Source organism: Lissotriton vulgaris, chromosome 10 (assembly GCF_964263255.1).
Source record: "Lissotriton vulgaris chromosome 10, aLisVul1.2, whole genome shotgun sequence".
Lineage (NCBI taxonomy): Eukaryota > Metazoa > Chordata > Amphibia > Caudata > Salamandridae > Lissotriton > Lissotriton vulgaris.
Genome location: NC_141698.1, coordinates 729,498,873 through 729,512,926, shown reverse-complemented (window position 1 = coordinate 729,512,926; position 14,054 = coordinate 729,498,873).

The following is a 14,054-nucleotide window of genomic DNA, read 5'->3' as shown; positions in this document are numbered from 1 at the left end:
TTATTATGTAGGCTGCTCATAAAACTGATGGTAGTGCTTACCTAAATGTCCTTGTTAAGTTGCAAGAGATGTATATGGCAATATTTTACGGAATTGTTTTTATGTGCTAGTTGAATATATCTGCACGTGTTTTATTAAGCACACAAATACAAACACCTTTAAAAAGCAGTGACAGATTTAAAATAACTATGCTACTAAAAGGACTGTTGTTCTATGAATGTGTAAATTTATTTTTAAATGTAAATAAAATCTTGCTATAAACAACATAGAATAAAACATGAACACATTTCTAACAATTAAATCTAAACAGGCACTTAACATAAAAAATGCATTCGGAAATAATTTACACTTACCTTTAAGTAGTGTAATCAATGACAGTTAGCTGTAAAGAAAAAAAAACAACAAACGTGCCAAACACAAATACATATCATTGTAATTAAAACGTGTACCTGTGTGCCTATATGTTGTAACATATTGCTTCCTAGTGATCCTTTCAAAACAAGCTGCCTTTCGACTGCAAAAGAAAAAAAACATTAATAAACGTGAAAAGGTAACATAAAGCATTTCCAATGAAACAAAAATTTGCATAATACAAAAAAACAATCTATTCTTAATGTTAACTAAATGCCGAAACTAAATACATATAATCATTACACCAATATCACACTATTCCTTAATGTAGCTGTGTCACACTCTAGTAAAACAGGCTAACTTACCTTGACACGCCGCTACACGATCACAAAACAATCAAAGAAAAAAAGCAACATTAAGCAATGACAATAATGTAACAAAAGGCCAAATACATAGACAATAAATCCATAAAATGTTAACGAAAGTAATTTTTAAACTAAATACATATAAACATTAGACAAAGAGTGCACTTACCATAATGTAGCTGTGTCACGCCGTACCGTTCATTCTAGAAACCAACCGAAGTTACCGGCATCCGCAAATTCAATTAAAAACGTGCCCCGCCCTGCCGTAGTCAAATAAGGGACATTCCATAAAATACGAATAACAGCAATTTCGTCAAAAACAACGTTAAATAGCATTACCCTAAAAGATTACCTATATATGTAAAGAAACCCAATGACTATTACAAAAAAAGCAAACTAAAATTTGACAATAAAACACGAACACATTTTCCGAAATATTAATTATTAACTCTAAAAAAACACCTAATAAATACTGAGAGGACTTACCTTAAAGAAGCTGCAGTGAGAATGTAACATAAAGCAATTTCAATTAAACAAAAAGTAGCATAATACAGAAAAGCTAATAAATTCATAATGTTAACAAAATCCCTACACTAAATGAATACAAACATTACACAAATATACAAACATTAAACATTAAAGAAAGTTACCTGACAGTGCCCGCGACCTTCCCGACAGTCCCATTTTCTCTCGAATTTCCGTAAACACAGAAGTAGCTCTGATTCGTAAAAAAAACGCAAATTAACAGCTCACAAGATAATATTGAACACCTTCAATAACAAACTTAGTTACAAAAAAGAGTTTTGTAATAAGAAACATAAGTTAAAAAAAGAACATAGACCTAGCAAAACAGGCTAACTTACCTTAACACGCCGCTACACAATGACAAAACAGTCAGACAAACAAAAGCAACATTAAGCAATGACAATACTTTAAACAAAGACCAAATACATAAAAATATGCAAATGTAAAATGTAAATAACAACATTTTTTTTAACTGGAAGATATAAAGCAATTAAACTTTAAATAGACTTACCGAAAACTTGCCGCAGCCCGACCGACAGTACAATCCCTTCTCCAATGTTAGAAAAGATAGCAGTCTCGCTGATTCGACAAAAAAAAACAGCTAACAGCTAACAGTATACTTGACACAGCCAAAAACACAGACTTAGTAAAAAAAATTTTAAGAAATAAGTACCATAAGTTAAAAAAACGAACAAGAAAGACAAAATAACTACCTTTAACACGCTGTAACAGGATCAAGAAACGGAATGGTTAAAGCTATAAAAAAACAAAAAAAATGCATTCGAAGAGAAAGAAAATAAAGTGTGGTACTGAAAATTCTGGACCCCGCTATTGTATGGTACCGAAGCTCTACACTCGAGTCAGAAAATATCATCATACCATGACGAATTTGGTATCGGCAGACCGGTAATGATTGAGACATTATACCTGTGCATTTGCGTCATGATTCAGTGACGAAATCACCCTTAAATCGTAGTTTCTGTCTTGAACCCTCGGGTTCCATTTTGTGAGTGGCATCCATTTTGTGATTGCCCTTACATAGTCAAAATGACCAAGGTCGAATTCGATCTGAAAGGACACGTACACCTTTGCTAACTCCTCTGTGACCTGGGCGAGCTGACTCCACTGCCTCCAGCCAAACCTGTTCGGGCAGTCCCCAACCCAATGGCCGAGCGAGATTAGCATCGAGGCACAACATGTCATAAACCATTCACCGCATACAAGCAATGGCTAATCACACACACACCTGTCTCTGTTTCTTCTTTATGGATAGTTTTACAAGGAGGAGGTGCCCGATTTTATTGGAGGTTCATCGATATCGGATGGAAGTTCTGGGCCTTGCTGGGTAATCTACCACGAACTGGACAAACGAAAATATGGGCTTGCCATCATGACTCTGTTTTTTCTTTGTTGTGAAAATATGTATATGACCAAACTGTAAAACTAGGAATTCTTGCCTAAAGTGTAATATTGTGTATAAAAAGAGAAGGCTGGTTCTGTAAAAACGAACAGTCTCCTGAGAATATACACACCGTGCTGTTGTACTTCTAGGACGCTTGTTACTTGGTTGCAGCCAATAAAACTCGATCCTTGACATCACCTAGAAGACTCTGAGTTTCTGTGGTCCAAAACAGGAAGGACTCAAGAGGTCTTTGGGTGTTCCCCCCCTGCACCTCCGGGTCCCTAAAAACCCGGTACCTCAGTTGGCGCCCAACTCGGGGCGGTATCAAGCGGTGTCGGTCCAAGCCAGATGTTCGTGTGGAGCTTCGTGTGAAAATTTTAGAGGACGGCCAGCCACTTCAGCGACCCCTGTATGTCGACGTGGTTCCGAAGGTCTTTGCTGCGAGGTTCCCCGCGTCCCGACGGCTACGAAGGACTGCTGCCCTGACTATCGCCCTGTTTTGGACCCATTGATGCTTGGTAGAGTGAAACGATAGACGAGTCTTCTAGTGACGTCATCGATCATCAATACTTCAGTTAAGTATAAGTAGAGCGTCTCCCAGACCTTAGTTTGATTCTTAGTTTTGGTATCCTTGAGATACGCTTTGATTTGGAACTTGCAAGCGCCAAAGCCGAGGGACTCGTGAATTCACGAGACTATCGTATCCGATAATCCTTTGAAGTTTGAAGCTAGACTAGAGAGCGAAGATGCCTGGTCTTAGCAGACTTGGAAACTTGTTTTTTCTTAGTTGTAATAGGGACTCCCGATTGGACGATTCGTGTCCGGTTCCTCCGATTGGAACTCCAACATATGAGCTCTATGTGAAGCATGGCGTAGGCCCTATCACATATAATGAAGTGTGGATCCGATACACCAGAAATGATGGTGTTTTAAAATGGCCTCAATATGGTAGCTTTGACACAGAGATTTTAGATAATCTAGAGGTAAAACTGTTCAAGAAGAAAGCACGGCCGGCGATGTTTGACTCCTTTCGCCTATGGCGCAAAGAAGCCAAACAGAAGGAAATGAAATTAGCAAAGAAAAATAAACGAGGTATGTCAATGGTACAAGCTGCCATTGTATTCATGGATAATGAGGAAGAGCAAGAGAGTGAACAAACGCTAAGAAGTAGGAAGTTAGCAGTAGACAAATGCTACCCAGTGTTGCCACATAAAGGACAAGGATCAAAAGAGACACCTGAGAAGGATCCTTTAATGTCCCACCTTCTGAGTTCACCACCCCCATGCACAAAATGCTACTGCACCCCCTCAACGCTTTGTTATACCACGTCCCACCGCACAAACACCATTTCTTCCACAATCACCAGCTCCTCTTCAGCTGGTTTCTACTCCTCCGGCGCAGCCCTCTCAAGGGCCGCCGCCTTTGCTACATACTCCATCTACTTTTTCTACGACTTCGCCTACTGCTCCAACTGTTTATCCTAATACTCTTTCTGCTACTGCCTCGACTTCTACTTTACATCAGCCTGTCTTTTCTGGCGCATCTGCCTTTCCGCCAGCTTCTCCTTCTGTTCGACAGAGAGTGGCAAATACTGTCACTGGTCTTTTCTCACCTTTCTTTGGGTCGCCTAAGACGACCCCTAACACAGAACGTAGACAGTTGCGGAGTCGACTGCCTGACTATCAAGAGAGAGAAGTACTGAATAAGTTAGCACGTAAATGGGTTACCAATACTGTAAAGTATGACGTTCAGTCCATTATGGAAGTCTTCCGTCAGTGGGAAGCATCTACACAGAGATATGTTTTTGAACAAATGTGTATATTCCTCTCTGAAGATTTGGAGGGAAATGATCGAGAGTACAACATGAATGAATTATTCCGTGTGCGATTCAAGTTCGCGGAAGGAATGATTGTGGGTGCCGATGTTGAACAAGCAATTGAGATGTTATTGTCTTATAGGAGTAAGGGAAGCAATTCCCGATCACTGTCTGAGCATGACATGCCAGGTAGGAAAAAGGCGCGACAGTATCCCATGAGAGAGGTTCCTCCAGTTTGGAGAGAAGGTGATGCAAATGCGAATCCAGCAATTCCACCGCATTTCCAGCGTGTATGGGTACATGTCCCAATGGAAAAGATCTGAGGTTTTGGCTCTAAAGTAGACATTGCCTGATCCCCGTAAAAATCCTGCAGGATATTATAAGGAATTATCACAGACTGCCAGCTCCTGTATCATGAATCTAGCCGATGTAGACATGTTGTTTGGAAATGTTGTTCCACAGCCTTTATGGGGAAAGATTTGTCATGCAGATCATGATCAAGAATTAGGTGATACATGGGTTAATATTGCTGCTGCTGATGCTAGACAAGTTGGTGGCTCTAAGCCCGAGCCTTTAGTAGCAGAACTTCCTGGTAGAATTATCACGTATATGAAAACTTTAATGCCCGAATTACGTGTGAATTGGGACAAGTTGTCTGCGTGTAAACAGAAGAAAGATGAAAATATGTCTGACTTTTTCACGAGGTTTGAAGAGACTTTCGTCGATCATAGTGGTCAGGATATGGCTACCGAGGGTGGCCAAAGATTGTTTGTTGACAAGTTTGTACATAATTTGCTTCCTGAACTATGTAATAAATTGAAGGATTCAGAGAGTGCTTGGGCTGTTTCCACGTCAGCACAGATACTAGCTACAGCCCAGTACTATGAGAATAGACGCAAAGATGAGCTAGAGAAGGCAGATAAAAGACTAAAGAATTGAAAACTAAAGTCCTTCTCCAGCAAGCCTATCCGCCTCGTGCTGCTAGTCAGCACGATTATCAGCAACCTCAGCAGTATTAGAGAAACTCGCAAAGAAACGAGTCTTCTCAACAGCTTTTACCGTATGGTCTGAATCAGTGTGCGTATTGCAAGGAAGAGGGTCATTTCAAGAATAGTTGTCCGGCTTTGTTACGACGTATGGATGGTGTTTCTGGTGCAAAAGGTAGAGGTGTTCAACAAGCTCCTAGAGGTAGGGGCCGTGGAAATTTCCCCCAGAACGCTCGTCCCTTTCCGCCTCAGAATTCTATGAACAGCTTTGACCAACAGAATCTGTATTCGACAGTCTGCTGGGTTAGTAATGAATAAAACCCTAATAGTCATGGTCCCACATGCAGTAGACATTTTGCTAAACAGAACAAGGACACAGCACTTAACTAGTGCTCGACTGTCAAGTTATGAGCTGACACTACTAGCGAGTCATGTACACATAAAGAGTTGTGATACACTCAACCCAGCCACGCTATTGCCCATTCCAGCAGAGACAGATGAGGTCGAAAAACATGACTGCTGTTTTAGGACAGAAGAAGAGACAAAAGGGAGAGTAGACTTGCAGGACACTCCTCTTCCTGAATGTAACGATACTTTATAGGTTGATGGTTCGCGTTTCAAGTTGCCGAATGGTGATACGACTGCAGCATATGCTGTGACAACATTGCACACGATTGTTGAAGCTGCACGTATCCCACACAATTCTGCGCAAGCAGCAGAGTTGATTGCACTCACAAGAGCATGTGTGTTGGCCAAAGGAAAGCGAGTGAATGTGTACACGGACAGCCAATACGCCTTTGGCGTGGCTCACAGTTTTGGACGATTGTGGCGTGAACGTGGGTTCCTGACTTCGCATGGAACAAAGATCCAACATGGTCAGCTAGTAAATGAGCTTCTCGAGTCACTGACCTTGCTACTACAAGTTGCGATTGTGAAATGCAGTGCACACAAAAAGGTGATGGATGATGTTGGTCGTGGGAATGCATTTGCAGATGAAGTTGCAAAAGAAACTGCAAGGAATGTGATGAGTCGAATGTATGTTGCAGGCCCTGCAAGATGGATTGGTGATGTGGGTATGTGTGAGGACACGATTGAGAGTGTTAAGTCTATCCAATCCGAAGCCACAGAGAAAGAGGTGAATGAATAAGGAGAAAGCAAGGGTAAATTGGATGCGAATGGTTGTTGGATTGAATTGTCAGAGCATCAGAGATGGCTGTTACCCGATGAGTATGTGCTTGCAGTGGTGACAATGGCTCATGGAATGGCTCACATCAGTGTGAAAGGGATCTGTAAGTTGTTGGCTCCAGTATGGAAGAATAGTGGAATCCCTAAATGTGCAGAGAACGTGGTCAAGAACTGTATGGTGTGTCTGAAGTACAATCCTGGTAAGGGAACTCCAACTCCAGCTGGTCATTTTGCGCCTCCAACGTATCCGTTCGAGGTTTTGCAGCTAGATTTCATCCACATGCAAAGGTGCAACAATCTGAAATACGTACTCGTTGTTGTTTGTGCCTTCTCCAGGTGGGTGGAGGCGTATCCCCTTAAGGACAATACTGCCTTATCCACAGCTAAAGCCCTTGTCAAAGAGTTCTTCCCTAGGTTTGGAATGCCTAGAATGGTCTGGAGTGATAATGGGAGTGAATTTGTGGGACGAGTGATGAAGAGAGTGTGTGAATGGTTAGGCATACACCAGAAGTTCCACGCTGCAAATCACCCCCAATCAGCTGGATTAGTAGAGTGCTATAACGGCACTCTAAAGTTGAAACTGGCCAAGATTCAAGCAAGCACAGGTCTTAAATGGCCTGACGCCCTGCCTTTGGCGCTCCTATTTACAAAGATGACTGTTCACTCTAGAGTGGGACTTAGTCCGCATGAAATTGTGTTCGCCCGCCCGGCCAACATATGGGGAGTACCAAGGCCCACAAGGTTCAGTGAAATTGAGCATCCTGTACTGCTTGACTATTTGCACGAATTGACGACTAAATTGCGTGTTTTACACCAACAGGTCCACAGTTCTTCCCCGCCAGCGTCTGATGATCCAGGCCACGCAATTGAACCTGGCACCTGGGTCCTGGTGCGCAACTTCCAGCGAACCAAGAACGAGCAGCCTCGCTGGTCCGGACCCTTCCAAGTGTTGCTGGCTACCCGCTCTGCAGTACGTGTCCACGGCAAGAAGAACTGAGTGCGCGGCGCCCACTGCAAGAGGGTCCGTTACCCCTTCCTTATGACCGGTGGGTCCAGGAGGGAATTGCTGACTCTGAAACTGAGACTGTGCCTCGCTTCTTACCCTTCAGTGATGCACGTTTGAAAGGAACTACTTCTGAAAAGGAAAGCGATAACATTCTGCAAGGATCTGTGCCACCGTCAATGCAATTGGACACTACTGAGCCTGAACTCCTGTTTCAAGACCACACAGCTCCTGGTCGAAACCACTATAACTTGAGGCCAAGACCTATGCCTATGGACAAATAAAAAAGCTTTTTCTCTTTGATTGTGCACCTCTCTCATGCAGGAAACTTGCTAATTTTTGATTTTCGAACCGCCATCCGGTTCTGCTGCTAGGGTCGCGGTTGCCACAGTCTTTGGAGTGCAGCTGGAGACGGTTAGGTCGACGGTTCTGTTGGTTCAAGGGAGTTACCCTGGATTGACAGAAGCACTCCTTAGCAGAATCAATCTCCCACCGCGGGCAGCAACTTAGAGGATGGAGTTTCCCAAGATGGAGAGACCTGCCAGATCAACGAAGTTTGAAACGAGAATATGCACTGTGATGGCAAAAACGCGATTTTTAATAATATGCATTTTCATGTTGTGTAGTATAATGATGTTTTTGGTGTGCTATGCTTTATTCACCTTTTGAGTTTCATTTGCATACACTACACAGCCCACACCTCCTCCTACTGTTTCCCCGCACTCTTTTCACCCTCTGCCTGAACACGAGTCTGCCAGAAGATTAGAATTCATAAATAACTCATTCGTCCAGCTCCTACACCAGCACCAGGTTGTGATGAACACAACAAATTGTTGGGTATGTGGATTTATGCTACACACGACAGACAAGGGTATCCAATATTTTGTCCTGCCATTTAGCTACTATGGTTCTCTGTGGGCATTTCAAACCATGTTCCTATTCGCCATAGAACCATACCCCCCGCGTCCCACAGGAAGAAACTCAAGCAACAAGGCACTAGTGGCAGGAATCAGAAATATGAGCAGAGATATCGACACGTGTAGAATGATCCCCAAAGACGAATTTAAGGCATACAGTAGATGGAATATAACTAAATATGGAATTTCCTTGAGTGAGAGCTAGCGAGCAAAGAAATCCTCCCCAATCTGGATAGTACCCCACCAAGGTCACCTATGTCTGCAGGGAAATTGCAAAAACCCCAGAGCTCAGCTAGGGAAGAGTGTCTGTACCGAAACTTATGTCTTCTCGTCCCAGACATCTCCTTCATTCTTAGCAGCTAAGGGTACCTACTTCGTCTGCCATGATAGAGCATACACATGGTTGCCCCCTGACTTTTCGGGCACATGTTTTATCTTGTTCCTGTTTCCAGCCACCTACACGGCCGAGGCAGATTACCATCGGACAAGGACAGTTATGGGTGTTGTGAGTAAAGACGACACTGCGGAACAGGAGTTTGGAGACTTCGCGAAGGGTTTTCTGCCGTTTTGGGGGCCTATGGTGAACAGCAGGAACATTCGCCAATTGACGAGGGTAGTTGAATCCGCCGTGATTGAAACGGCTGGTGCCCTTGGTAACTTGACTGTCGAGCTCCAGTCGGACCGCCTTATGACTCTTCAGAACAGGGTTGCCCTAGATGTCATACTTGCAGACCGTGGTGGGGTATGTAATGTGATCCAATCCAGTTGCTGCATTTTTATTCCAGATAATGCTCCGACAGTATACCAGGCCATCTCCAAACTGCATAAGATCTCTGAGTCCATTCATGTGGACAAAGGAGACTGGTCATTGCTGGGGTGGTTCTGGGAACTGATATCTGCCTGGGGATGGAAAATTCTGATAGTCATTGGAATGGTCTTAGCCATTCTGTTCATGTTCTGCCTGTGTGTACAGTGCGCTCCTGCAATATGTGGCCTCTGTGCTACATCATGTGTAAGGAAGCCCGTATCAAGAGATGAACTAAGTAACAGGATGATGCTACAGCAGCATCTCAATGACTTTATGCACACAGACCTGGACTCAGATTAGCATGAGTATGGGTTATTGCCTATATAAGGGCAAAAGGAGGGTCTGTAGTACTGAAAATTCTGGACCCCGCTATTGTATGGTACCGAAGCTCTACACTCGAGTCAGAAAATATCAACATACCATGACGAATTTGGTATCGGCAGACCGGTAATGATTGAGACATTATACCAGTGCATTTGGTCATGATTGAGTGACGAAATCACCCTTAAATCGTAGTTTCTGTCTTGAACCCTCGGGTTCCATTTTGTGAGCGGCATCCATTTTGTGATTGCCCTTACATAGTCAAAATGACCAAGGCCGAATTCGATCTGAAAGGACACGTACACCTTTGCTGACTCCTCTGTGACCTGGGCGAGCTGACTCCACTGCCTCCAGCCAAACCTGTTCGGGCAGTCCCCAACCCAATGGCCAAGCGAGATTAGCATCAAGGCACAACATGTCATAAACCATTCACCGCATACAAGCAATGGCTAATCACACACACACCTGTCTCTGTTTCTTCTTTGTGGCTAGTTTTACAAGGAGGAGGTGCCCGATTTTATTGGGGGTTCATCGATATCTGATGGAAGTTCTGGGCCTTGCTGTGTAATCTATCACGAACTGGACAAACGAAAATATGGGCTTCCCATCATGACTCTGCTTTTTCTTTGTTGTGAAAATATGTATATGACCAAACTGTAAAACTAGGAATTCTTGCCTGAAGTGTAATATTGTGTATAAAAAGAGAAGGCTGGTTCTGTAAAAACGAACAGTCTCCTGAGAATATACACACCGTGCTGTTGTACTTCTATGATGCTTGTTACTCGGTTGCAGCCAATAAAACTCGATCCTTGACATCACCTAGAAGACTCTGTGTTTCTGTGGTCCAAAACAGGAAGGACTCAAGAGGTCTTTGGGTGTTCCCCCCTGGCACCGCCGGGTCCCTAAAAACCTGGTACCTCAAAAGAGGGCTTACCTGAGACCGGAAACCACAGCATGGATACCAGCCAAAGCACTCTGTGTACGCCAGTGCACGGAGACGACATGACCCAGGGTAGACCTGTAAAAAAAAAAAATGCATTACATGAGAAAGATAGACAAGATGGCTTACCTATGAACCGCAAACAGCAGCATATATACCGGGCGAAGCACTCCATGCACGACGCTGCACGGAGCCGACATGGGCCGGGGTAGACCTGTAAAAGAAACACAAAAATAAATTAGATGACAAATATAGACAAGATGGCTTACCTAAGAACCGCAAACAGCAGCATACATACCGGGCGAAGCACTCTATGGACAACGACACTGCACAGAGACGAGACGGACTGGGGTAGACCTGTAAAAGAAACACAAAAATAAATTAGATGACAAAGATAGACAAGATGGCTTACCTAAGAACCGCAAACAGCAGCATACATACCGGGCGAAGCACTGCATGCACGGCGCTGCACGGAGACGACCGTGGACCGGCGTAGACCTGTAAAAGAAACACAAAAATAGATTACATGACAAAGATAGACAATATGGCTTACCTAAGAACCGCAAACAACAGCATACATACCGGGCAAAGCTTACCTAAGCACCTTAAACAGCAGCATACATACCGGGCGAAGCACTCTATGGACAACGACACTGCACAGAGACGAGACGGACTGGGGTAGACCTGTAAAAGAAACATAAAAATACATTCGATGACAAAGATAGACAAGATGGCTTACCTGGCCGGGGTAGACCTGAAAAACAAACACCCCAAAATCAATCAAGCAATCAAGAAATATAAATAAACAAAGATAGCTTACCTAAGACGTTCGGAAATCGCTCCGTACTTCCCAGCAAGAGACACGAATGAACACAAGAAAGTCCCTGAAAAAAAACCCAAAAAAACCCAAAAAAACACGCCCACCAGTGTAAAAGGGACGGGGCTTCAAAAAGAGAAAGAAGCGAAAAAACACACCCCCGAATCCGAAAAAGATGGGGCCTGAATTGACAGACAAAGCTCTTGTCCAATGGCTGGCCCGGATTTAAGAGGCCAGCCAATGGAGAAGGGGGGCGGGTTCAAGCTCCACTACTAGAAAACATAAAATCGCTCAAGCGCAACCTTCGCTAGCCGAGACCTAAACAAGGGCACACCAAGACATCAATTAGCCACAATAAAACACTAGGGTGCTACAGTAGAATATGGTTTATGCAGACTTAAGTCAAAGTTCAAAGTCTTTCACTCTATCCAAGATTAAAAGTAACAAGGGCTAAACCTTTTCCATCTCGAAACTATGGTCATCAGGGATTCCGGGGACCTTTTGCGACAACACCGAAGACAATACTGTGTAGTACTGTCAAAAAACTATTTCAACTTGTACAGAACAGCTAGAGAAACCAAATACAACTGAAGTTTAGACTAAATCGGCAACAACTAGGATGTAAAGCAAACCTTCTGATATACTGCCACTTTGTCAATAAACAAAAAAGGGAACATTGAACGTAATCATCAAGACTAATTGAAAACAGTTGATTTCCCAGGAACACCTTTTCTATGTATTTATCAAGTGCAATTCAGGATCTTGAAGCAAATACAATATGGGTAAATAGCATCTATTAATCTGCATTGAAACCAGCAACAACAAAAAAACATGTTGCTAGGTCGCATGACTGACATGACAGAACTAGCAAAGACTAAATACTTGCACAACATTTATGGAATCCTTCAATACTATAACCACTCGGCTCTATCTAACAGATTCAATACATGCATCTTTGAGATTACAAATTCTCTGCATGTGTTTTATACTTTTTCCAGTAAAAGAGTTAGATTATCCTGATCAAATCAATAATTTACAAATCTCAGATGGAGATTGTGTAGCTACAAAAGTGAATCAATACTTCATGTCATGTATTATCGTCCAGGTGCTCTGTCTGAAAGACAGGTTTTCATCAAGCAGCTTTTTCTGACAAACCAAATTACATGATGTACAGAAGCTTCAAAACACTGCCTCAATGCACAGAACGTTTTTGAACTCTATCAAGCAGACAAAACTTTTTCAAGCGACTTTTAAAAAACTTGTATTACTTCTGCAGTAACATTACTTGTTATGACAAGAATTCAAATGATCATTTTAACCTCAGGTGTGGTGTATGTAAAAGGGAAGTTTGTTGGCTTGAGAACATTACATTTGTATATGTAAGGATTTTAAATGATCATACATAATAAACTAGAAATATATGTATTAAGGATTTTAAATGATCATACATAATAAACTAGAAATATATGTATTCTATTGTTCATCTGATGCACACCTAAGATAAAGCTATGATCAAACAACATTCAGTTTAAAACTAGTTTATATCCCTCAGATGTTGCCCAGATACATCTAACTTTCAAGCTTATGTCATCTTTCACTGTTTGGATGTGGACCAAGTTCCACAACAACTCAAACATTCAGAACTGTGCATGCAATTCTATAGGATAAGATTGGTAAAAGCTGTGCAATATATTTCAAAGTTATTTTTGAGGTTACAGAGTGACCATGATTTTCTGAAGACAGTTATAAATGGAGGATTTCTACTTACACAACTGCAAGAGAATGTGGCAAATGAGGTGGATTGAAAGCCTCAATAATCATGCAACCATTAAGTAGCAACACATAAATCCTAGGAAAGACAGTTTTAGGTGTAAATTTAAATTAAAAATATGGTTATCACTGCTAGCTTTGAAATCGGCCTACACTCACAGAAAACAACAGTGAACTACACCCATCGAGTTGACCAGGTGGGATTTTAACTTTCAAAAGTAAAACATTTAAGAGATTTAAGTGGAAAAAACAAGAAGAACCATGATTTCAGAAAACATGTACAGAAATCAAACTTTCCACTGGAAGCTAGTCAAAGTCCTCAGCATGATTCCATAATACCAATAGGAGTAGGGCAAAGTACACAGTAGTAAAAGGTGATTCCAGTGCTGAAGAATATCATCTCAGAATACCCCTTAAGCAGAAATTTTTTCTCAGAATTGATGATTAAGGCAACTGCATTTTGCATTTTGCATTTGTTGATGTGGCTTGTGTACCACATTAGGATATTGGGATAAAATGTCTTGCAAGAAGAACCATTTGATATCAAAAACAGTAGAAACATCAGGCTCTAATAATATTCTACATGAAGTGTTTGAATATATGCCAGACATGTGGTGTTCTATTACCACAAAAGTATTTAATGATATAATCCCTCTAAAAACTACTTCAGAATACCTGCTAAACAAAAGAATTAGGGCCTGACTTAGATCTTGGCGGATCGGTTACTCCTTCACAACGGTGGATATATTGGGATTTATATCTCAGCTAACGGGATATCCAACACCGTTGATGGAGTAAACTATCCACCAAGATCTAAATCAGGCCCTTAGTTTGAATATATGTGTCAT